The 26,060-nt window shown below is 50.3% G+C and overlaps 1 long non-coding RNA gene across 3 annotated transcripts in view; it reads right to left on the minus strand.

The window, feature by feature from the left end:
• The window catches only part of LOC108397813 (uncharacterized), a 43,690-nt gene extending 18,824 nt beyond the window's left edge, over positions 1 to 24,866 (minus strand). Inside the window, exons 1-7 of one of the 3 annotated variants that reach the window (XR_012130574.1) lie at positions 23,277 to 24,866; positions 9,900 to 10,085; positions 7,234 to 8,925; positions 6,994 to 7,143; positions 5,530 to 5,711; positions 4,506 to 4,620; positions 3,972 to 4,099 (exon numbers count right to left, since the gene is read on the minus strand). This is a non-coding gene — a long non-coding RNA (uncharacterized lncRNA). Of the gene's footprint in view, positions 1 to 3,971; positions 5,712 to 6,993; positions 7,144 to 7,233; positions 8,926 to 9,899; positions 14,754 to 23,276 lie in introns of all 3 variants that reach the window. The other 2 variants (XR_012130573.1, XR_012130575.1) reach the window with 2 other exon arrangements.
• Between the last annotated feature and the right edge of the window lie 1,194 nt (positions 24,867 to 26,060).

The following is a 26,060-nucleotide window of genomic DNA, read 5'->3' on the forward strand; positions in this document are numbered from 1 at the left end:
TACAGTGAAATCAGTGGATTTGGTGTTCAGTTGTAAATCAGGAAATAGCTGTATAAGCATATTGCCTAGAGGTAGGGAGATTAGCCATCAGAAAAACACGAAAGGAAATGTGTTAAAGAGTTTGCCTCGGGAATGAAGAGGGAAGAAGAGGGTGGAGCCCCCTGCTTTCCTTTGTAAGCTCCTTTGTATTATTTGACTTGTTACCATGTTACCACGTTTTGTTTTGATTATACTTTAAAATTTAAAAGGGGAATACTTTAAAATTTAAAATTGGCAGATGTGGAAAGAAAGGCAGAGGGGCTGATCTCAGCTGACTGCTTCAGGGCCTCATTCTCCCAGACCCTTAGCACATGGCCACCGGAGGCTCTGGGAACCGGAGGCTTGCAGTTCATGACCCAAGGGGGAAATACAGAGTATTTAAGGGAAGGACTCTGATCCGATCGTAGGCCCAGCCTTTGGACCCATCCAGGGCATGCTGCACTGTGACTGGTCTCATCAGGGCCACGTGACAACCCACCCACCGCCACCCCGTTTGCCAGGAAGGCTGAAATACCCAGGCCCAGACGGAGTGGTAGAGGAGCAGTTCTCCAGGGAAACAGTTCTTGAAAGAAGGGGAGAAGGAATGCTGGGAGACTAAACCAGTAGATGCCCACGACACTGATTCTGCCATGGGCCTGGCCATGGTCACGGGTACCAAGTGTGGAAGACATAGCAACATGGAACCTTTACTGGGACGGGAGATGGAGATAAGGGAACAAGCAGCTGTTATCTAAGGGAGAATGTGGAAAGTGCCCCAGTGATGCTCACACAGGGTTCTCACACATGGGAGCCGGTGGACAAGCACGTGCTGATGCTGGGACACTGAGGCCTTATCACTTCCAATGGCATCCCAGAGGCTCCCAGGTGTGGCACAGTGAACTGGGTCCAGCTCCCATTTCTGCTCAGGGAAATTACTTCACCTCTCTGAGCTTATTTCTTGTGGGTAAAATTGAAGCATTTCCAGAGTATCTCCCTTGGCTTTAGTATATCTGCATATCAATAGGCGTTCAGAGGTGGAAAGAAGTATGGCTTTAGTTCATTTGCATCTTTCCTCAGGGGTGGAGAAGTTCATCTCCATATCAATGAGTGATTACCTGGGTAACAGAGGGCTTATCTGTACCAGAGAGATGAGGGGGAGAGCCGGTGTGGTTGCTGCTGGAGCAAAGAAAGAGGGACTGGGACAGCAGTTTGTGAGAAATAAACAGGTTTTAAACTTTATTTCTCCCTTTAACTGATTTCAGTTTTTAGAAGTATTTTGCCCCGGGGTTTCATCTCCCCTAACTAACTTACATTTCTCCATTAGTAGAATGGGACAATAATTCTAATTTAGCAAATGGATTGGTTTGGGAAGCTGAGTGCAGATGACCCTTGAAGGAACAACATGAATTTGAACTGCTCAGTTCTACTTCTACTTGGATTCTTTTCAGTAAACGTATGGGAAAATTTTTTCTAGATGTGCAACAAATTTGAAAAAACTTTTTTTTCCTCTAGCTTACTTTACTGTAGGACTATAGTGTATAATACATACCATACAAAATATATGTTACTCGACTATTTATGTAACCAGTAAGGCTTCTGGTCAACAGCAGGTTATCGGTAGTCAGGTTTTGGGAGGGTCAAAAGTAATACATGGAGTTTTGACTGCATGGAGGGGTCATTGTCTCAACCCCCACATTGTTCAGGGGTCTGCTGTACAGAGCTTGGCACAGAGCAGGCATTTCCCTACTCTCCCAGAGACCCAGGGCCACCTGCTTACAATGCCACCTTTTCTTTGAAGATAAGTTGGTTAGTTCCAACTTAGCTTAAAATGAAAATAAACAGTCCTCAGAGTTGTTTCATCATACAGTCTACAGAAGACTACCAGGAATTTTTCCAAATTTCTAAACCTAATTGTACCAAAGTTGTCCTTGTACATCACCACTAGAACAGAAGCTCCCTGAAGGCAGGCAAAGTATTACTCATTTCTGCATCTCTCCTGAGTACCTAGCATAATGGCTACTCCCCCCCCCCCATGTTATTGAGAGACAGTTAATATACAGCACTATAAAAGTTTAAGGTGTACAGCATATAAGTTGACTTGAATATATGGTGACATGATTACCACAGTAAGTTTAGTTAACATCCATCAGCTCATACAGGTACAAGAAAAAGGAAAGAAAATGTTTTTTCCTTGTGATAAGAACTCTTAGGATCTAACAACTTTATCTTAACTTTCAAATATAGTCTACAGCAGTGTTAACTAGTCCTCATGTTGTACTTTATATCCCTAGTACCTATTTATAACTGGAAATGTGTACCTTTTGACAACCTTCATTCAATTCTACCTCTCCCTACCCTCACCTCTGGTAACCACAAATTTGGTATTTTTTTCTGAGAGTTTTGTTTTTTAGATTCTCTATATAAGTGAGATCATACAGTATATGTATATATATACTTACATAGATTCTTTAAGTGAGATCAGTGTGTGTGTGTGTGTGTGTGTATACATGTATATATATACAGACATATATATACACAGACTTATATACATATATATATTACTTTTTCTTTATTCATCTGTCAATGGACACTTAACGTTGTTTCCACCTCTTGGCTAGTGTAAATAGTGCTGCTGTAACATGTAAGTGCAGATATCCTCTCAACATAGTGTTTTCAATTCCTTCCAATATATTCCTAGAAGTGGAATTGCTAGATCATATGGTAGTTCTATTTAAAAATTTTTGAGGAACCTCTGTACTGTTTTCCACAGGGGCTATACCAATTTACATTCCCACCAACAGTGCACAAGAGTTCCCTTTTCTCCATATCACCAACACTTGTTATCACTTGCCTTTTCGTATTAGTCATTCTAACAGGTGTAAGGTGGTATCTCATTGTGGTTTTGATGTGCATGTTCCTGACAACTACTGATGTTGAGAATCTTTTCATGTATCTGTTGGTCATCTGTATGTTTGGAAAAATGTCTATTCAGTTCCTCTGCCCATTTTTTAATTGGATTGTTGTTTTGCTATTGGATTGTATGAGCTCTTTATATATTTTGGATGTTAACTCCTTATCAGATATGCAAACTCCTTATCAGATATGCAAACTCCTTATCAGGTTTGCAAATATTTCTTCCCATTCCATAGGTTGTATTTTCATTTTGTTGATCATTCCTCTTGCTGTGCAGAAGCCTTTTAGTTTGATGTCATCCATTTATTTTTTATTTTGTTGCTTGCTTTAGGTGTCACGGCCAAAAAAATCATTCCCAAGACCCATGTTGAGGAGGTTGTTTCCTATGTTTTCTTCTACGAGGTTTATGGTTTCCAGTTTTACATTTACGTCTTAAATCCATTTTGAGTTAATTTTTGTGAGTGGTATAAGATAGGAGTCTATAATGGACACTTTTAATAACAAATGTATGAACAAATAAGGGATGATTGAGAGCCTAGAAAAGACACAGTGAAAACAAGAGATCAGTTTGCCAAGATGGTCTCTGAAAGACACCCCAGGAGGTTCAGATGTCAGTCAAGGACAAGCAGCAAGGGCAAAATGTATACCCAGGTTGGGGGCTGGAAGACAGGGTATACTAGAGGAGGCAACAGGCAATGTGCCTACTTCATTTGCTCATGTAACAGATGTCTATTAATCACCTACCCAGTGACAGACACCAGTTACCTGGGCTTTATCAGTAGCAAACACAAATCCCACCCTCAGGGAGATGATATCTGGGATACAATGTGTGCAGAACATAGTGGCCCCTGGGGAAACCTGGCCTGTGCATCCCCATGGCTGCATCTTCCTGGTAATATATTTCTAATAATAACATTAATTGCAATAATAGCAGAAATCATATAGAGAACCTACTGTATTAGTTAAGACCATTACATTACTAATAGAAACTCAATTCCAACTGGCTTAACCAAATAAAAAGAAAAATTTTATTTTCTTACTCATTCTGGAAAATACCAGGGGTTAACTAGCTTCTGTCATCGCTGGATCCAGGTCCTCCAAGACGTCATCAAGACGCTGTGTCCGGACCCATCTCTTGGCTCTTTCTTCCGACTTCAATCTCTAAAGGCTAAAAAGTAAATGGTCTCCGATGGCTCCAGGCTAATGGTCTCAGCAAAGAACAAGCATCTCTTTCCTTATTGTTCTAGAAATTTCAGGATAGTTACAGGGACCTTAGATCTCATGCCCAGGCCTGAGCCAATACTGGGATGTGTTCATTGGCCTGGATTTGAAGGCAGGTGTGGGAATGGGGTAGGGGGTAGCCCAGTTTACCCAGTAGGAACTGGGCCTGAGACTAGAAGACAGGTGGTTTCCAAAAGAGGGCAGAGCTAACTGGAAGAGATAATGTTGGACAGGCAGCCTCCATAATGCCCCCTACTATGTGCTAGGCACAAAACTGTCAGGTAAGCCTGTGGGGTAAGAATTTGTTATCCCCATTTTACAGATGGGGACACCAGCTCAGAGAGGCTAAGTACCTAGCAAGTGGAGCATCATAGAATATGGATTCTTCTATATCAAACAGGGAGATTGGTGGGGAGGTCACAGCCTCTAAATACGGCAGGAGGTCAGAGAGGATCCAACTGATTGGACCTAGTGAATGGAGGAGAGAGAAAGGGGAATAATCTGAAATTTAGCACAATTTAGCACTGCCCTTGTCCCCCATCGAGTCCCCACCCCCCTGGCAATGACATGTAATGCAGCTATCCTCTTGTTTGCTGTCCACTGCAGCAGCGTAGTGCAAGCCCAGGAGCCAGACAGCTTGAGTTACCTAGAAGACAGCCTTTGGCCGAGGACTAAGTGTTGCTACTTTAACTTAGAAGGGTCATTCCCAGGCAGCTGAGGGAGGGAAAAGAGAGGGGATGTAGGCAAGGAGAGAAAGTAAAGTGAGATGATGTATAATCATTGCCTCTGCTTTACAAACCACATATGGAAAATGTGCCTCAAAGGGTCCAGGGGAGGGAGGAGAAGGAATGTATCCTCCCATCAGGTCTCCAATTGCTCAGTTTGTCCCCAAGTTTTTTGCCCAGAGTGTCCCCTCTACACTCATGGGTGGTGTTCTCCAGCCTCTTTGGCAGCCATTCGTGAGCCAGACCCCTCATCCTGGGATATGGTCTGGCAGGCGGGAGCCTCTGGGGAGGCAGCTGGTCAGCTTTAATCATGGGACAGCGTGGCTGGGGCAGAGCAGGCAGCCAGGAGTTGGGTGGACAGTGAAGCCAAGAGAATCAGCAGAGGCACGTGAGATGGATGTGATACACCCACATTCCAGCTGTGTCTTGACCTCCACATGCCTCACTTTCCCTTGCAGTAAAATGGGGCTAACAGTACCTCCTCTAGAGTTGTTGAGAGGATGTGAGATGATGTATGTAAAGCATTTAGTAGTGGCTGCCCACCCCCAGGGAGGTGAACTGGACTGGCCATTAGTTGATTTTGCTTCCGGAACTTGGGGAAGCGCCACTGAAGGGCGTGGTCTGGCTAAGCTGTATTAGCTGGGACTCTCACCTGCAAGCTGACTCAAATGAAGGAAAGGATGTACTGGCTCACAAAATTGGAAGGCCCAGAGGTGCATCTGTCTTCAGCACAGCTGCACCCAGGGATGACTCTGGGTCCCAAAGGAGATGACCCAGGTCGAGCTCACAGCATGCATATCAGCGAAATGCTCTCCTCACCCTCCAAGAGCTGACCTGGGCAGAGAGAAGACCAAAAAGGAGATCTGGCTGAAGCATCTGTGGGTCCCAAGCCAAAAAAAGAAAAAGCAGGTCTCTCTTTCTGGCTAGAGTGATTTCAACTCCATGTCTTCATATGAGCTTGCTTACAGTATCAGCTCAGATAGTTCTGGATACATTGTTATGTATTTGGGAAAAGTGGCTCTGGCTTCATGAATGCAGTGGTTTTGTAGATATAATCTTTCAAACTGTGGAATCTACAGGGGAAAAACAAATGACATTGGTCCAGAGGGGTGACAATGTAAGGACCACGGCTTCAGCTCATCTTGACAGTCCCTCCCAGCAATGACATCTGGGGCACCAGGACTCCATGAGCTCCCTCCCCAGGCACTCCCAGAGGCCCTTTAGTAAGCAACACCCAAACACCTATGCTACATACTGGCCTGACCTGTGTTCCTGTGCAAGCCACAGGACCCATCAGCTGTGTGACTGTGGACAGGTCAATCTATTTCCCTGAATCTCAGTTTCTGCAACTGTAAAAGGAGATTGAAAACTAGATACAAAAATTGAAACATGCCTACTCAAAGACACCTATGTGAATGTTCAGCCTTTTTCATAATAGCCAAAATCTGGAAACAGTCCAAACATGTCACCTGACAAATGGATAAACACACTGTGGTACATCCATTCAGTGGAATTTTAAAAGTAATTATTGATGGACACAACATGACTGAATCTCCAAAACATGCTCAAAAAAGAAGCCAGCCACAAAAGAATGTACACTATGTGATATTTATATGAAATTCTAGAAAATTCAAAATGAATCCCTAGAACAGCAGGTCAGTGGTTGTCTGGGGCCTGGGGACTGGATTATAAAGCAGAGTGAGGGGACCTGAATGTTCTATAGATCTATCATCACAGTGGTAGTTACAAGGATGTAGACACTTAAAATGGGTGGGTGATATTATCACATGTAACATATAACTCAAACTTGATTTTTTTAAATGAGACCCTAAAAAAAACCATTGTTGTTCCTCATGTAATTGTAGATTAATGATACCCCCCAGGAAAAAAAACATTGTTTATTAGGACCCTTTCTATGACAGAAACCCCACTTAGGATTGCTGTAGAAAAGAAATGCACTGGCTCCTATAATCAGGTTAGTCTAGGCGTGCAGTTAGCTTCAAGCATGGCTGGCTCCAGGGGCTTACTGATGCCTGGACAGAATACTTCCTCCATTCAATAGCTCTTTCCTCTCTGTTGGCTGCGTCCTTGAGTGAAGAACGAGATGGCCACCAACCTGGAATGCCTCTTTCCACATAGCTGCTGCAACAGTCCCAAGGGCGAGGTCTCCATGTCCAGCCTGGATATATGGCTGCCTCTCAAGCCAGAGTGGCAGAGTTGGCCCCACATGAACCCCAGGGGTATGGGGTCAGGAAAAAGTGATCCCCTGGAGGAAAAGAGAGGCACTATGAGAAAAAAGGGCCATGGGTGCTGGGTAGGGAAGGCCAGCAGATAGCCATCACGTCTCTTCACATACCCAGATCAGCCATTTCAACCTCGACACCTCCAGGGGTCAGGCCATCGGGGATATGCCCCAAACTCACTCAAGGCTCAAGACTGCTTTTTGAACATCACAGGCTCTACCTGGTAGATACAAAACAGAAAGCAAGCGCTAATGTCTCCCCCACCAGCCAAGGCAAACAGAAAGCCCTCCCTGCCTGTGCTCGGGCACCCGCACCCCAAGCAGCTGGCAGCAGTGGAAGAGCTCTGCAGCGGCTCCTCTGGCCCAGGCCCAGAGTGCAGCCTTGGAACGGACGGTGTCTGGACTTGCAGGATGAACCTCAAGGAGGGGAAGGTGCCTCCATGGGCCAGGCCAGAGAGGCATGCAGGGCAAGCAGGTCTCAGTCCAAAACCCCCATCCCAACGGGGTCTGGCAGGGCAACAGGGCCAGACAGGAAACTGAAGGAAAGGTCTTCTTTGTAGAGATTCAGGATGGAAGGCACCATCCAACACACTGAGACTCAAACCTCACTTCCTGGCAGCACAGTGCAAGCAGACCTCTCCCAGACTTCTCTGCTGGAAGTGCCTTCCTGGAAGGGAGAAGAAGGGACCACTTCATATCTACATTCAAATAAGCCTAGAAACTAGATGTGTCCTGCAGGTCACTATTACCATTGAACAAATGAGGCAACAGGCTCAGAGAGGCAGATGGCTTTCCCCAAGGTCCCCAGCTAAGTGGGGTTAACCCTAACCCTGATCAGACTCCTGGGAAAGGGCTTGTCCCTTTCTTTGTGTCCCCAACTGCAGGAGCTCAAAGCTCTTGCCTCCATCTGACAGCTCGAGGCTGCTGCTTAAGCCGAGGTTATTTCTGACCCAGGTAAGCCAAGGCAGCCCAGCTCCCCAAGGAATACAGGCAAAGAAAAGCTGGAGCTGAGGCCCACTGTCCTGTTTCCCACCAGGGTGCTAGCTGAGTCAGCCTGCCAACCATCCTGTTTTGTGAGAAGCAGGTTACATGGATATCAGGATATTTGTACACTCTGTTACAAAAAGCTGGTGGGGAACAGGGTTAGCCAGACAAAGGAAAGTGAGGCCAGGGCCCAGCAGGGAAGGTGTGGCCAAGGCTGAGGCCCTCCCTGCTAAAGGAAGCCTGTAGGCCTGGCCCAGAGCTGCTGGGCTCTGGGAAAGTAATAGTCTCAGCTCCTGTCTACACCCGTCATGTCCAAGGCAGGCTGCAGACCAGCCCAGGAACAGCCAACCACTTCCTGGAGCTCACAGTGCGCCTGCCCATTAGTTCTCTGCACTGGCAACCTGCCCAGGCAGCCCTCAGGCCAGGCTCCTGGAGTCCAGCTCTATAGGAAAGAGGGTGGGGCACAGACAGCCTTCTGGAGACCAAGGCACTCCTAACAGGGATCCTGACTCTGAGGGCTGCCAGCTCCGACCAGCGCGGGCCAGGTGCACACTTAGTGCTGGGGAGTCTAAGGGACAATAAGCCAGCCTCCCTAGAGGGGGCAAATGCCAACTTGAGACAGTAGCACCCACTTACCCACTGACCAAATGGTTAAGGATTAATAAGCATTATGATATATTTATTGTAACTACACACGCTAATTATAAATAATTATTACTGAAAACACTGGCCTTGGGAGGCAGCAGCTACAGAGCTAAACCCAGGCTCTGCCACATCCTGTCCTGTGTCTGCCGGTATGTCTCCTCAGCCTCAGTCTTTTGTCTGTAAAATGAGAATCAAAAGAAGCAGAGAAAATAAAGTCTGCCAACGGCAAACGGTCATATTGCCTTGATCAGGCTCTGAAGACAGAGCAGGATGAAATCTCTTCCATCTCTTAACTCGTGGGCCTGTAGCCTGAGTTCTCTGGCCGCTTAATGGAATCCCCCGAGGAACATGAGAAAAACAAAGACACCAATCCCTGGGTCCCCCAACCCCCAGCGGTTCAGATCCAGCTGGTCTCAGGGGTGGGGTCAGGGCCCTGGCATTGGCATTTTTTTAATGTTTCCCAAGTGATTCTTTGATACCAGAGCTGAGAAGCAGTACGGCAGCCCCCCTAGGGCCACAGAGCCCACATTCCTAGCATCCCTCCCCAGAACTTCACCAGTCTTGGTTTAGAGAGAAACCCAGCACTGCCCCGACACCCTCCAACAAGAGCAAGGAGTGACCTGGCTGGGGGCGAGCTTTGACCCACCCCGCTAGGCAAAATAAAAACTAGAGACTTTTTGGTTCCCAGGGGGCACAGAGCCTCCCCTCTTTTAAAAGCCCCAATCCTGCTAACTGGGTGCATAGGGGTGCGTGTGCACAGACGGACGAAAGGCTGGGAGGGTATAGTTCATTAGCAGACATTATCTCTGGGTATGGGCATTTCCAACCTTCTGTAGTTTTAAAATGCTTTATAGTGAAAGGCAGACCTTTGTGGGGTGAGGCGGTACTAATCCGTTTTATTTTTGATGTATTGTTTTTTTGCAAATGTTTTGGGGTAAAGAATGAGGAACACACTCAGGAACAAAGACATTTGGGAGGACAGAAGGTCAGGGCAAAGAGGCCCCAGGGAGGGACGGCTGATTTGAAGCAGCAAATGCTTAGCTATGAGGGACGATGGCATATGTATCTCCAGTGTAGGTTGTGAGAAAGCCTCAACCACCTCTTACCAAGAAGGGATAGACATCAGTCCCCACCCCCAACCCCATGTTTACCTTGGAGCTGTCCCTGCCCCTGGGCAGAAGAATGCTGAGGCTCCTTAAAAGCTCTGGGAGAGCTGGTGTGGTGGAGGAGTGTGGCAGTCAGGTCCCACAAATGGCCATCTTCTTGGGTGATGACAGCTTGCAAGTTGGCTCGTGGAAACCATAGCAATACCTCAAGGATGAATTTCCTCTGCTGACCTGTGAGTTGATGAGACAAGCAGCAAACCCGGAAGGAAGCAGGCAGGTCCTGCTGGCTGCCTGTTCCCCTCCCCATCTGTGCCTCCTCAGGGAGGCCTCGTGCCCAGCCTCAGCTAGAAAGGAAGATTCTGTGGCTTTGGGATCTGGTGACATTCTTGCAGATTGGTGTTCCTGAGTTAAAGGGGCAGGGCAATTAGTACTTCTTGGCAAACCTCAGGACCCCCCAAATCCGCCCAAGCTAAGGCCCTGGGGGGTGGGTAGGGGAAGGGGCACCTGTTGAGAATGGAGGAGACCCAGAAGGTGAAATAAGAGTAGAGGGTATCCAGCAAGAAAAAGCAAGCTCTATGGAGTCACAGGGGCAGACCATGAGCCCACTGCAAGCATATTTTCAAAGGGCCAGGTAACTAGATCTCACAAGTGGACAGAGGCTCCTCCTGTTTTAAAATACAGTACAAGTTCCAGCCTGGGGGCCTTCTCCCCTCCTGTCCTTAATCAGTTCCAACTTTTCAGGATCAGCCAGCCCAAGGCTGTTGCTCTTGATGTAACCGGCCCCAAAGCTGCCCTTCCTTGGACCCTGCACTTGGAGCTGGATGCCTCTGAAAACTGAAAAACTTGTATTCTCCTGAGCACAATTCTGTGCAGGAACACCTTGATGCCCAGCTCTCCCCAGTCCTCCCCAAAAAAAGAAATTGTAAAAAGATATGCAAATCAATTGGCCCAACAAAAAGGGTTTTCATAGTCAGTAAGTCCCCATTCACTGTCATTCCAGGAGGATGGAGGAGGCCATCCTGTGAAACCCTTCCCATCCCGGTGCAGCCAGGTGAGCGAGTGGTGGGTTGGCGGCTGCTGCCTGATGCACACTGCAAGAACAATAAGGATTTTTAGGGGCATTATGACTGAGTCAGAAAACACAGCTGCCCCTGAAAGTCCCTCATTTTTCTTGCTGTCCTTGAACATTCTCCAGGCGAATAAGCAGTCAATCGGCAGGCCCAGGTGAGACAAGGCAGATATGGCATCCCCTCACCCAATGCTGGCTACAGCCCCACAGCCCCTGGGAAGCTCTGGAGTGGGTAGAATGGTTGCAGGGTCCCCACAGAGGCAAAGTGCTCTCCGGTGCTCAGCCCGGCCACTGGCCAGCCTCACTGCCACCAAACCACATCCACAAATGACCAGCCTTTGCTCCACCTAGAGCCAACATGAAATGCAGAGCTTCCTGCCCACAGGAGCCATGCACTAGAATCTGCCCTTGTCTGCACGCGGGGGGCACCCATCTCACAGAGACAGAACCTCTGAGAGGCAAGTGACATTCCTGGGCTGTTTATGCTCTATAAACCCTCTTGAAGAACAACTTAAAGACACAAGGATTCCGAGAAGGAAAGGGAGCCTGAGCTCTGGTTCTGCTTCCCTGCAGCAGCCGCGGCTCTGGTTACCTTGTCTCTAAAATGGGCTCAAAAGGAGCTAAGCTTCCACCACCATCTCCTCTGTCAAAGGAGAAGCAAAAGAGGAAAAGAGCATTTCAGCTCTGTCATGTAAACCAAAGGGAGTACTGCTGAAAAGCTCAGGATCACAGAGCCTCTGTCTGTGGGGTGGACAAGAGGTGAGAGACTGAGAAACAGCACGTCTTGGGGGAGCTGCTGCTCGAACCCGGAGCTCAGGCCAGCTTTCCCTCTGTTCTACATCCCATCCCACCTTCATCAGAGGTGAGCTCCAGAAAAGGCAACAGCTTCCTCTGGGCCTGAGTAGGAAGGCAGGTCCCTGCCCCCTACAAAAAAAGCTTATCATTGGCAAAGACTTCTGGTATGTCTCAAATCAACCAGTGACAGGCTCTGCTGGGCATGCAGGCTGGAAGAAACTAGGGGTAGGGTGACAGGGTGCTCAGTAAGGGGCCAGCAAGAAGAAAGGGAAGGGGCTGGTGACCAAATTTTTTCTTATGGGAGGATGAAAAGGGCTTCCAGAATCAGAAGCTGTTTTCAGGCCCTCCTTTACCAGGTGATCCTTTCTGCCCCCCAGGCCTGCGCGTGCCTCTCAGCAGCTCAGCCCACACCAGGGAGGGCCCAGCCCCACCCAATCTGCCAGCATACCCACCCCTCTGGAGCCTGCTTATCCATCCCGCTGTGTGTGTAGGACATTCAGCCTCTCAGAACATTGGTGGCCCCCTCTGTGGTGAAAAGCACCACAGACAGGCCTGGTGTCACTATCTGCTTGCTTGCTGTGTGACCATGATTAAGTTACCCTGCTCCTCTGGACCTTGGCTTCCACATCTGCAACTAGTCATAATAAGCCCTCTGCAGGGTGACTGTGTACTTTCCTTCCTTGGAGCCACACAGGCACTTAGCCGGCACTAACACAAGTCCTTCCTCCTTCGGACTGGGAGGAAGCACGTCTGGAACCCCAGCTGCTGGCTCCAGCCTTAGCCTCTCCAAAGTACATTATGGCAACTCTCGCCTCCCCATACACTAGGAATGGAGCCGTCTGGACCAGCTGACGTGACCACATGCTTCAGCTACAAGCAGCCCCCACCCTCAGTTTGCCCCGCTTCTGCATTGCGGGGTGGGGCCAGGGTGCTCTAGCCACAGTGCAGTGGGATGGAGTACGAGGGCGAGCCCCAGCTCCCCACTTAACCAGCCACAGAACCCTGGGCAAGCTACTTAACCCCTGTGCTTCAGTCTACACCTTAGCAAGATCAGGGTGACTATTCCATGGGGCTTGGGGGATGATTAAATGAGTTCACTCCTTCCAAAGGCTTAGAACTGTGCCTGGCACAAAGCATTCAATCAGGTTACCTTTCAGTACATTCCCTGCTTTTCTTCAAGACTCAGCTCACCTCTTCTGGGGGCCTGTGACCCCCCACACTCATCCACTGCTTTACCTGTTTACCACCAGGCCGTGGAACCATCTATGCCACAGTCACATGCACTTATTAATAATGCTGACTCCACAACCCTGTGGTCAACCAAGAAGCCCTGGAGTCTGCATTGCTAACAGGCTCCTTGTGTGGTTTTCAGGGACACCCAAGTTTGAGAACCACCAAAGTATAACAGGGCCGGGCCCAGATGCTCAATAAGGTAAGGTCATTGCCCCAGGCAATGGCCAAAGGATTCCCCCCCACAATGGCATGCTAGGTGTGTGAAGGTGTGACACAGAGCCCCCCAGCCCAGTTCCTCAGGCCTTCCGGAAGCCCTCACTCTGTGCCACACCTGTGCTGAATACACAGTGCTGGCTGAGGGACTGCCGCCTTCTGCTGGGGGCTGAAAAACCTCTGAAGCCTCCGAGGGGAAGCAGAGTGAGGAAGGAGCCTCCACTCTGAGCTCGGAGTCCCTAAAATAGCCAGCAACCCACAAAACCATGATGGAAGGAAAAGAAAGGCCAACCAGAGATATCAGCCCTTGTTTGGAATTTGCTTTAGAAAGAAAACTATGTGCCCGTCCCACCCAGTCTAGGGAAGGAAGTGGTCAGGCAGAGGGCAACAGTCCCAAAATGTCTTGGGGGAACCCCTCCTACAAAGAAGCTGCCGGGCTTCTGGGGCCTAAGGCGGAGGCTGGCCGAGAGGGTCTGGTCCTGGGGCCTAAAGAAGCCAGGGGCCAAACTTCCCTGGCAGAGAGAGCTGGGTTGGGCTGGGCAGAGGGAGGCTGGTGCTCCCAGCATTCATGGGAGTGGGTTCTGCAGGGCCCCTCCCTCCCCCACCGACCCTGTCTGGCCCCAGGCCAGCGCACTGTGGAGGGGGAGCCACCACCACAGAGCAAAGCCTTCTTGGACGCACAGGCCCCATACACCCTTGCTGGCCACTTGGGGGCTGGGACGCACAAAGCCAGGAGACCTGAAATCCACCCGTCAGAGCCTCTGGGTTAATGATGACCAATTTCTCCCTGCCAGAAATTCTTTTTCTAAGAATGCATTGGCTCCTAATGCTTGTTCTTACCCCTTTAGCTCCCCAAGGCCCCACACTGACAGCCAGCGTGCCTTGGGGTTGGCGCAGCCCCAAAAAAACTCATCAGTGGGTGGAGGCCCAAGGGCCCCTTGGCAAGGCTGGCCCGGAGCCCGAATGCATCTGTCCACACAAATACACACTCCCACTAATGAGGCCAGTCCAGCGAGGGTCATGCATTCCCTTCCTGCACACTTGCAGACCATCCGGAGAAGCCAGAGCCAGGGCTGGGTGCTGGTGTTAGAGCCACACCGTTCTCTCTCTAAGGGAGGTGCCACGTGGTGGCGGGAAACAAGACAAGCAGACAAGGCATGCAGATAGGAAGGTGAACAGTACGGGTAAGAAAAGAGTCTGCTTAAGGACACCTTATCCTTCTCACGGGAGACAGCAAACTGGGCTGTTTCTATAAAGCTTTATTAGAACCCAGATGGACTCATTCATTTAGGCATTATCTACGGCTGTTCTCACATTACAGTAGCAGAGTGGAGAACTGCAACGGAGACCCTACAGCCCTCAAAGCCTAAAATATTTATTTGGTGCTTCACAGAAAAAGTTTGCTGACCCCTGCTTCTGATCATTCATTCACTCAGTGCCAAGTATGCACCAGACAGTGAGAATACAACAGTAAGCAAAACCCGCTGCACCAAGGAGTTCAAGGCCTGATGAGGGATCCAAGGGCCTGCCCTTCAGGCGTCAGGCCCACCGGTCAGCTGGCTCCTGGTTCCGCCCACAGGCTCCTGTAGCTGAAGGAGAAACAAGCCCCACCTCAGAACAGGGTGCTGCTGTCAGCTTAAGCTCACCCTCCTACAACCCCCTGCAATCTCTTCTCCCAAACCTGGCCGTATGCATTTCAGAATTCAGGTTTTAGAAAGGTACCGAGGCGCTTATTACCAACACCCGTCATGAGACACATTAACATCCCTGCGGTGAAACCTACGAACATTCCCACTCCCCAACATAGACATTGTCTCACCAAGTTGGTTTGGGTCAGGTGTTCCTAAGGAATTAGTTACAAAAACAGCTTTTGGTGGTTTCAGTGTTTTTTGGGGTTCTGGATTTGGGGGGAAGTGTTGTGGCCTTGGACCAATCACAGTTAAGGGTACAAAAGCAGGGTCCCGACTTCGTTTCTTGGTCGTGGACGTCCCCGCCCGTGCAGACTGCCCCGGTGGCCCCTGGGCACACAGAGAGCGCACAGGATGCAGGAGCTGAGTGCACTCACATCGCCAGGATTTTCCACCCCAAAGAACATCTACTACAACATTACTGCTGAAAAATGTAGGAAAGTAGGATTTGAACCCAACCTTCACCTGCCTGTTCCATTGTCACGGTCAGAGAGGTGCCGACATAAATGAATAATTTTTCCAACTCCATTTACTAGAGGACAAGAAAAATAAAACTTTTCTGACCACTGTTGCTGCCTGATGGGGGCACATGAGGTGTTTTAGGGGAAGCAGGTGAGTGGGTGAGTGGGTGAGTGGGTGGGAGCCCAAACTGAAACCCATGGTTTTGTTCCCCCTTGCAGTGTATTTCCTCAAAGCCTCCCTGTGGCCAACGTTTCATCTGGAAATCTAAAATAATTTATTTCATAGCAAATTCCTAACAACTAATTAGAAAAAGTGTACTAATTGGATATTCTGGCCTCAGGTGTTCTAATTATACTCCTTTGGGGGTAAAAAAAAGTTATATATTATTTTTATGTATAAAATGTAAATACTTTTTCCTACATGGGCAAAATATCCAGAAAGTCTAAAAAAAACCCACCTCAAGTCTTAAGATAGTAGTGATGCTGACAGAGTATTTCAATACACATTATGAATAAACAGACAAATTATCCCCTATAAAATGCAGTCCTTCTACATTTAGAGATGGTATCTGAAGCTATTTCAGCATTTTAACTCCTGTCAGATGTCCTAGAATTAAATGGACTGCCCGCCCCCCTTTTTAATGCACCATGGTTTTAGCATTCTGAAATCTCATGCCCTCTGTGTCCTAATAGAGCACTCCTACGAATGACTCCCTGAAGTTTCCTCATCGCCTGAGATTTCTAAACCCCGAATTGGGAAAGAGGTTCTGGACTCCATGAGTGATCTTTGCCTAACCCCAGCCTTGGGCAGATCCCTAGGACGGATTTTACTCCGTGACTGGGAACTGTTTTTAGCCTGCCTGACAAAATGCCTGGGGTAAGAAGAGAGGAGGATTGTGTGCTCTGGGGGAGTCTGCATGGGGGCATGCCGTGAGCAGGGCATCCCCCCCAAAGCCAAATGCCTGGAAGGTGAGTCCAGGGCTGAGGGCTGGGGGGGCCACCCACAGCTCACTGTGCCCTGCAAGACTCTCTGTCAGGGCTGACTGCCCCAGCCGGGAGGGCCCTTGGGGGGGGCAGGGAACTGCCACCTGTAAACAGGAGTGCCTGCAGCCTTGCAGCTCTGCCACTGTGGCTGCGACGTGCTTGGACACCACAACTCCTGGTGGAGGGGACATGGGCATCCTCTCTGGAATTTCCTCCAGCCCTCTGCAGGACACGCACTACCCTCTGACTGACAAATACCGTTCGCCTGACAAGGGCGGAACCACGTTGGCTGCGCTGCGCCAGGGCCTAGGCAGGGCTGCAGAGAGCACCAGGCCCAGCACTGACACTGGGCAGTAAGGTCGCTTCACTTAACGGTGTTTTCCAAGGTGGCTTCTTAACCTGATGGAAAAAAATGTCTTTTAGATGCCAAGAGAGAAAATCCTCAAAAATGTTCCTTGTCATTTTCTTTTTTTTCTGAGGGCAGTTTTCCTCTGAAAACCGGGGATCAGGCTTTGGTGAAAACCCCAGCTACGTCACTCCAGTCCCCGGGGCTGCTTGGCCCTAATATGATTACACATCTAAATGCAATAAACAGGGCAAAGTGGTATTATTTTTCTGGGAAAAACCAACATCATAAAAGGGTCTTTATTGAATCAAGGGCCCGAGAACTATTCTCTTGCCTAATTACGGCTCCCTAGTGAACAAGGCTGGGCTTCCAGGCAGGACTCCTCACAGCGACCCAACCCGAAGGGCAATGGGATATTTGTCACAACTTGTCTAATTTCAACAAAATCCACCGAAAGGATGGAAGGGAGGCTGCCAAGGTAGGTTGGCAGCAGCCCCCCCACAACCACCAACTTGGTCTCTGGAAAAGGAGGTGGGGGTTGGTCCCCCAGCCTTTTTCTGTTTTAAGGAGTACACCCCCACCCTGCCCATCCATCTGCACCCCTCACATTCAAAGTTAGGGTCCCGATCCCTGCCTCTTTCCACTGTCAATGCTTAAGTGGTTTTCCAGCATCCAGCACTGTCCCCCTCTAGCCCCATCTTTATAGAAAAGGCCTATTGTCAAAATGGAATATTTTGCCAGATGGTTTAACATTCAGCAATTTGGCCAAGGTTACCATGTGCCCAGACCTGAGCAACAGTGAACACTCAATATCACCAGCCATAGGAGAGTCGGCAGGAGAGGGAGAAAGACTTGGGCCAGGGGAGGGTCAACCCTCCACACTAACCAGCTGGGAATAAGTGGTCTGATTTTCCCAGACATACAGTGGTCTTGCCAGGCAAGTTGGAGACCAATATTTTGCTTATATGCAAGTCCTGCTTCCAAGTATCTGTTTAATAGCCCTTGAAGTTCCAAGAGCAAAGACATTTTTTCCCCATGTTCTTAATGTCACAACAGCAAGCTCCATAGGAAAGGATTCAAGAAGAAGACATTGTCCTGACTCTTCCACTAACCTGTCCAGCACAGTGATCACATGAACCCACCCCTGAAAGTCAGCGACTTCTGTCCCTACTCCACCCCTTGCCCTCCCCAGGTGGTACCAGGCATGTCCCCTGGAGAAGCAGGAACCCCACCACCACAGCTCTTCCCTGCCTACCCTTGCACATACACAGCACAGACTCTTCCAGTGTTTTCTCCCTAGATATTAAGCCAGCAAACAGGCGTCCCAGGCTCAGGTCATCCTTCCTTGACTTCACTGGCCCCCCAGGCCCCAGGATGAACCACAGTGTCACTTAAGAACAGCTGCCATGTATTCCCCCACACCACATGCCTGGCGCTTCATACCAGCATTCTCATTTGATCCTCATGCTGTACTGCAAAGTGGATATGTATCATCACAGACAAGGAAACTGAGTCTCAAGAAGTGACCATGTCACTGGTCCAAGGTCACCCAGCTAGTCCAAGGGAGAGCCTGGTTTCCAACTGCAAGCTAATGCCCTTTCCCCAATTCCTTAGGAAAACATTTTCTGCCTTTAACCAGAAGAGGTTGGAAAGCAAGGTGCCATCAGCATATAAGCAGCAATACAATTTAATTGCTTTCGGAAGGGTGGGGAAGGCGGTCTACCTTACCATGGACATGGAGGAGACAGAATCGGAAGACCGGAATTTAAGGCTTATCAAGGGGAAGCCAGCATTTTCCCTTGCACCCCACACACCCCAGGGCAGAAATCCAGTGAGAATAAGTGAGTTTCATGAGAATGAACCACAGAGTCTTCACAGACTGATCCAAATTTCCCAGCTGCACATGTCTGAATCCTTTCCGCACCCCTCCCAAACCACAGCCCCAGGTTCCAACCTTGTGCCCTCCTCTGCATCTCCTGGCTCAGAATCTTAGAAGGGTGTTAAGGCTACAAGGGGGGCACACTGTATTTGGTCCAATGCCCCATTTGACAGAGAAAGGGGCTCTCAGGCCTACAGCGGCAGAGCTGAGATTGAAATCAGGCAACAGTTCTTTGCATGTAGCACCTCCCTCCCCAGCTCTCCTGGGCAGCAAACACAAGGGGTCTGGCTACAGGGCGATTTCAAAATTCCCCAGATTTCAAAATTCCCCAGACTGTGCCAGAGGGAGGAGGGCGGGAGCTGCACAGTGGGTGAGAAGTCACCTGCCCAGTGTCCATCTACAAGCCCTGCCCACGGCCAGTGAGGACTGGGAAAGGTTCTAAAGCCCTGCAAAGATTTCACTATACCTAAACCTCCAGTTTGAAATTCAAAATAAAAATATGACTGAGCTATAAAACAGTGTAAGGAAGTCCAAACAAAACAGATTTCGTTCCCATGATGATTCCTCGGCAGCATTTTTGGAATATCAAATGATTATTTCCTCCCCCCACCCCCACCCGCCGCTTTGAGTTTATACCCTGCATGACTGGTCCCACTAGAGTGTGTTTAAGCTTGCCCACTGGGTCAATGAGTGAGCAAGCCAAGAACTGTGGCAATTCCCCTTTCCTGGGGACCTTTCATGAAATGTGCTCAGTGTCAGAACCAGAGTCTTCGGGCTTTTCAGGCTGGATGCACTGCAGAGCAGATGTGTGAGGTGGCCACATGTGCACACCCAGGGTTCCTTTAAGGATTCTGTGCTGGCTAATCCAGACCAATCCACCTCCTGTTCCATATCTCACACTAGCTAATTCCCAACTTGGGACGCCCTACTGCACCCAGAATGCTGGGTATCCCACTCCTGTGGCACCAAATTCAGCTGTGAGATCCTGGAGGCGCCTTTCCCTTGGAGCTTATTTTAGCCTAAGCTACAACATGAGGACTCACAATACCCCTCATGCTCTCAGAACTGGGATATGAATCAGAGTGGGTAGCGAGCAGCCATGCCTGTCTTGCCCAGCCTGGCCCAGTCTCTGGCACACAGTTAGTGGACAATAAAAACTGAGGACTGAGACTGAGAGAGAGGAGGGGGTTCCCAGACATTATCCCTGCTTTATGAATACAAAGCTGCTTTTCCCAGTGGGTTAAGTAACTTGCCCAAGACCACACGCTAGCAAGCAACAGAAATGGCCTTCGAACCTGCCAGACTCACAAGCCTGAGGTCTCAATTACTCTGCACCCTTCCCAACCAACACGTATACACACACAAATCCAAAATAAAGAGAGCTGAGAAGATGAGGACTACCAAAGGTCCCCTGGTATGTGCCAGACGCCACCGGGCCTTCCCGCAGCACTACAGGGGAGGTGCCACAACCCTCGTCCACAAGGGAAGAAACGGGCGCACAGAAGATACTTGTCAAAGGCCACCCAGCTGGTAAATGGCAGTTAGGACTCTAACTCAAGCACATCTCGACCCAAAGTCTGCCTTCATGGCCCTCACACTGGGCTGCTTCGAGAAAACCCTTCATGGAACTCAAACTGATCCCTTGCTACTGAGACAACTCTCCACAGACTTGTCACAGATCAGAAACGCTGTTCTTTTGTGCAGATGAACTGAGACAAGCCAAATAGTTACCATTGGAGCAGACAGCTGCAAACTGGCCCAGCAGCAGAATAAACTCTGCAGGAGTGGAGGCCAAGCTGGCATTACACAAAGGGGGGGACAGAATCATGCCGGTTGCTGAGGGTTCAGAAAGCCACCAGCAAAACTCTAGAGCGATTTCTATCAGACCTTTCAGAGTTGCTAGGACTTGTGGGTGGAAATGAGAGGGTTGACTTTTCCCAACACCTCTGTCAGTCTAATCATGCTGAACGAAAACTAATCTCTAATCTTTCATAGGTCGGGACTTTATTTTTCTTAAAAAAAAAAAAAAAAACTACAAGGGCAAGGTTAATTATTCACCAGTTTGCAATTTACTTAAGAGTTGAGGGAATGCAAGTTTCCTCCCAGTAGGCAAGACCAAGAGTCCAGCTGGAGTTTAGAGTCTTCCATGGGTCTCCCTGGGGTTCCGGCTAAAATCCTTCCCTCACATCAGCATCAGCATTCCACCTTGCATTTAGCTGCTTCCTGCAGACAGCTCCCGGGCAAAGAAGTCTAATATTTAAGCCACTTCTCCCATGAAGTCTCCAGACACCCAGTTTAAAGGAGTGGATTGAGGGGGTGGGGGCAGGGGAGGAGGAAGGAGGCATCTCCTTCAGTAAACAGAATTCAAAAGGGACAGCAAAATCTAAACACTCTCAACTAACGTACAATTCCCAAATAAAACTGGCTGCAAGGAGGTGAGGCCAGGTCAGCCCACTATGTAGCTGATTCAGTCATCTTTTGCAAAGTTAAAAATCCCAAGAAGGAAAAACCTAATCAGTCATTACCCTCAAAGAAATGAAGCTCCAAGCCATTTCCTAAAGATCCCTAAGACCTTGATCAGTCCCCAGAGAAATGGGCACAGGTTGAGGGAAAACTGTCCGCCATCTGGACCAGGTCAGGGGAGGCCAGGGGCACTGCCGGGCTCCTTAGGTCTCATTCCTGGGGATTTATGTCCGCATCCCTGAGCCTGTCCCCTCTGAGGTGGGTGCAAAGAAAGCCAACTATAATCAGCTTTTTTGCATCTCATTGCTCCAGCCCCATTCTTCAAGCATTTTATGACCACACAATATTCTGGAGGTTTACACTTCATTTACCTTAAGATATCGATCCCCAGGGCTGGAGAGGCATGGGTTCAAAGGGAGAACTTTGCTTTCCCAATCTGATTCAGTACTCCAAAGAGAGCATTTTCCTTAATTAGGGAAAGGTTTCCAGTTGAAGTTCCACCAGTCTATACTCCTAGATGATTTTGCCTCAAAACTGAAAATTTACAAAAATTCTTGTACATTTAGATACATGAATGAGGAAACTCTTTTCTCTTATAATTCTGGGGTATGCATGTTCCACTAACTAGACTCTGCAAGACAAACCCACACTGAAGAACTTCAAGTCAGCTGCAGTCAAGAGCTGAGCTCATTCCTGGGCTCACTAGCCCAACCTGGCCTCGGTAATCCCACAGCCCACTGGGCCCCCTTCCGACACCTGGCTCACCTCTGTTCAGGCTCCCATATGGCCACCAAAACGGGGACAGAGGTGTGGTAGATCCCTGCAAGGTCTATTCTAATACTAGCCCACAGAAGTTGGGAAAACCAGTGGAAAAGCTTTCCAGGATGAGTCTTTGCACACTTCGGGAGAGGTGGGCCAGCATGGCTGGGCTGGTTTCTCCCTCCCTCCCTCCCCACTGCTTGTAGAAACCTCTCCAGGTTTCCAAAGTCAGGAAGAAGGGGGCTCCAGGTGGCCTATTTTGTCAACTTGCCCTTCACACAGTTCAGGTCACTTCACTGCTTCTTCCCAAATGTTTTACCAAGGTCCCCACTGCCAAGACAGCCACAACACAAACAAAAATAAACAAAGTTCCAACACGGTAATCCCGAGGTTTCAGGGGTTGGTGGGGTTTTTCTTTTGAGGCAGTAGAAGCAAAATCATTGGATACAGGGTTTAAGAAGGGAAGCTCAGCATAAACTTGAAGAGAATTCAGAGCGGGTCGGCATTATGTTGCATGTCAGAGTACAAAAGACCAGCCGTTAGGAATACTACCACAAAGAGCCATCTCTATAGAAATGGGGATGTAAGCAGGGGCTTTCTCCTGCACGGGGCTAACCCTCCACGTCCCGGCCCATCTCTCCTGGGCAACTTAGAAATCCGGCCGTCCACCCCCCACCACCACCCCCCGAGCTCAAGGTTGCCGCCCTGGAAAGCACAACAGGGCACCCTGGTAGGCAAATGGGCTTGGCCAGTTGGGGAGAGGGGAACCATCTTTCTCCTCACTCCAAGTCTGTCCCCACGGGGATACGGCTCCACCCGGAAAACACAGATCACACGCAGCGATCCCCTCCAATTTCTTAGCGCGTTCCCACTGCTTCTGCGAAGCGCGGGGATCCCTCAAATGTCCGCACAGAGAGGCCTCAGTGAACGCGACTTGCCACCCGCTCTGCAGGGTGGGCCTGGGAGGTGGCGGCCTGGTCGGGGTCCATACCCCTTCCTGGGCGCTGAGCTCGCACTGGCCCGGGAGACACCGGCCTCAAGCGAGGAGGCGCCGCTGGTCCTGGGGGCCGAGGACTGGGACTTTGTAGGCCAGTTGAACTGACACCCTCATCTCGCCCGCAAAGACCCAGCCTTCAGCTCCCGCGCGTCTCGGAGTTCCGGGTGCGCGAGCCCGGCGACCGGCTTCCTCCGACTGCGTTCCACCGCCCGCTTTCTACCGTGCTGTGCTCGGCCGAGGCTCCGGGCTTCCCCCACGCGGCGTCCCGCAAAGGCGGCACCAGCCCCGCCCAACCTCGGCCAGCAGGCTCCGAGGAAACCAGCCCTCGAAGGGTTACATGACGCTCGACATGCGGCAGCTTCCAGGCCACCCCGGGGCCACTCCAGCCCTGGCCGAGGGACAGTACTGGGGCTGGGGGAGATGCGGGAACCCAGCTTACCCCCACCCCCACCCCAGTGCAAGAGTTACACGCCAAGAACTTCACCACGATCCCACGCCCCGCCTGCGAGGCCCTGCTCCGCGCCGCGGCGGTTACCTGCGCTCAGATCCGTGGGGCGCAGAGCCAGGGCTGAGCTGCGAGCCGCACCCACCCGCGCCGCGGAGCCCTAGCTGCCTGCCGCTGGGGGTCGGAAGGAGTATCTGTAAGCCAGGCCCTGTGCCCCGACGTTCCGGGTGCCCTGCACGCTCTGGGCCAGAGGCCCGGGCCTCACTCAACCTGCCCAGGACCTGGGGGCCGCCGCCACCCCCTGCCAAAGCAGCAAGAGCCTGGTTCAGCCGGGAGAGAAGCGGAGCAGCGAGACCCCTCGAAAGTTGGGGGAGTTCCGCTCACTCGCACTGCCGGAGCTGGCTCCACGTGCTGGTGACACATCAGGAAGGCTGCGCGCCCCACGGCTCCCGGCGGGCGGACGCGACCAGCGCCCGCCTGCACGGCCTCCCGGAGCAGAGCGGACGGCGCCCCGCCCCGGCCCGCCCTCCACCCGCCCCTCCGCGGCACCGCCCCCGGCCGCGGCGCCCGCTCGTTTGCAGCACCCGTAGGAGGACACCCGGGCAGGGCTGGGGGCTACATGGGCGCTGCTCACCCGGGCTGCCCAAGTAACCTCGAGGATCGAGTGAGGACGCGGAAGGCCCGACTCGACCGTCTCGAGTGCCTTCCTCCCAGTCACTCAGCCCTTCCCGCCCCCGAGCTCCAGTAATTTTCCCTTTTCCCCCTCTGACCGTCCGAGCCGCTGCCAGCGCTTCCTCCCGCGAAGGCCAGCGCGGAGGGCCCCCTGCCGGCCTCTCTGCGCCGGGGCTGTGTCCCCGCCCGGGTGGAGTACTCCTGCGGCCAGCCTCAGCCTCCCCATCTGGAACCTGAAACCGGCCAGGCAAGGGGCTTTGGTGACAAACCAGTAAGATAATAAACATAAAGTTTTAAGCATAGTATCCAGCAAGCAGCTTGCTTTCTTGAGAAGATGTTAATTTTGGGCTTTCCACACACCCCCGTTCCAGTTTCCCGCAGACAGCCTCTCTACCTGGCTCTGCTTTCTGAAAACCTGAGTTCGCTTAGGGGTACAGTGGGGAGAAAGGGCGGTACAGAAAACTTAAAGGCCAAGGCCAAACTTCCCCCAAATTGGAGAGGAGTCGGAGTTCAGTGGAATCCACTTGGTGGGACCCCGCTGTCCTGTTCTGGCTCTGCCAGGATGTGCTGGAGTGACTGTGTGCCTCACCTGAGTGCAGTCTGGAGGGCCCATGGGTCTCTGCCAGGGCTGCAGGGACCATGGGGGAGGGAGTAAAAGATCAAGTGGCAGGGAAGCCCAGGTAACAACTGCGATTGGGTTTCCCTGCCTCTCGTCAGATGGGGCCTTAGAGCCAGACTTAAAGAAAATAGAGACATACCTGTTTGTGGTCTGATATTGGCTGAGTACTTGACTTCTTTTCCTGTCCTATCAACCAAATCAAGCCTTAAAAACCCCCCGGGGGGGGGAGGATGCTGAATGGTTTATCTGCTCAATTTGCCAGCTTCCATGCCCTCACCTGGACATCCAGGTAGGACAGACAGATGTAAGGGAACAGGTGCTCCCAGGAGAGAGTGGCTCCCAGAGGAACGGAGGGCAGAGGGCAACCAGGTGCCAGCAGAAATGCCCAGTGTGGGGGCAAGGGCGGGCCGCGGGCCCCAAGCCTTTGTAAGCCCCGTTTTGTGGGAGCCCAGGGTGAGAAGGGAAGAATAAGGAAGATGCCCTGAGATTTCTGGTAATGCTGCCTGGGCTGGGGGAGTCGGGGTGGGGGGCTGGTGTTTGTGCTCTGCTTTCTCTGCCCCTTTTATTGCTCTCTCTAAATCTGACAAACCCTTTGGATCTCTGAGACTCCAGGAGCCAGGAGGAGCTGGTGCCCTGTGGGGATGAAAGGGCAGGGATGTAATGGGTTTACCTTAGTGCTGATCCCAGAGAAGCTAGCAGAAGATTAAGATTTGTTCCCTCAGCTAGAAATCTCCCTGCTACCCCCTGACCACATCAAAGAACATGGCCGTAGGGGGGCACCTAATCCCATCAATGGAATCAAAGCTGGACAAGAAAGGAAACTCTGCAAACTTGGTGCAGCACACAGCTCAGAAGAGAAAGCGATACTAGGGCTCCAGCCTCCTTCACTGGAGGTTACGTCCCAAGAAAGATCCCAGGCCAGTCTACAAGCAGACAGGGCCTGTCCTTTGCTGCTTGGAGTGGCCACGGTGGGAAGGTCAGCCACAAGAGCTCGGAAGTTGGGAGTGGACTAGGGCAGAAAGGGACCCTGAGAGGCTGCACGTGTCCAGGTCTCACAGTTCTGGTGGCTCCAGCTTCACTTTGAATCGGTGCTTTCACAGTGTCGCTCTGTACCACCAGGGTTTCCCCAAATGTGGTGCTCATATATGAGGTTTTAGGGTAATTTTACATTTTTAAATGTAAATTTCTGGAATGTTGTTACAATAAGACTTAAGATACTTAAAGTGAGCCAACGGAAAGGCAAGTATTTAGTAAATAATGGTACAAGTGGTATTCTAATATGGAAAAAATGGTGCCAGTGGCATGCAAATTATGAAAGAAAAACACTCCTTATGACTGTCTTTAGAGAAACACTGTCTTAGAACAGTGGCTTTCAAACTTCCAGTCACGCCCCACAGTAGGAAATATCGATAACTATATATGTATATAAAATGTTTTATGAGACAATTCTTATACACTCAAATATGGTTTGTTATCCGATTCTGTTTCATTAAAAAGTGCTGCTTGCAGACTGTTATATTTTGTGACCTGCTCATGGGTTACCTGCTGCAATTTCCTGCCTTATAGGACCTGCCAAGAAGATG

The sequence above is a fragment of the Manis javanica genome, chromosome 4 (genome assembly GCF_040802235.1).
Source record: "Manis javanica isolate MJ-LG chromosome 4, MJ_LKY, whole genome shotgun sequence".
NCBI lineage: Eukaryota > Metazoa > Chordata > Mammalia > Pholidota > Manidae > Manis > Manis javanica.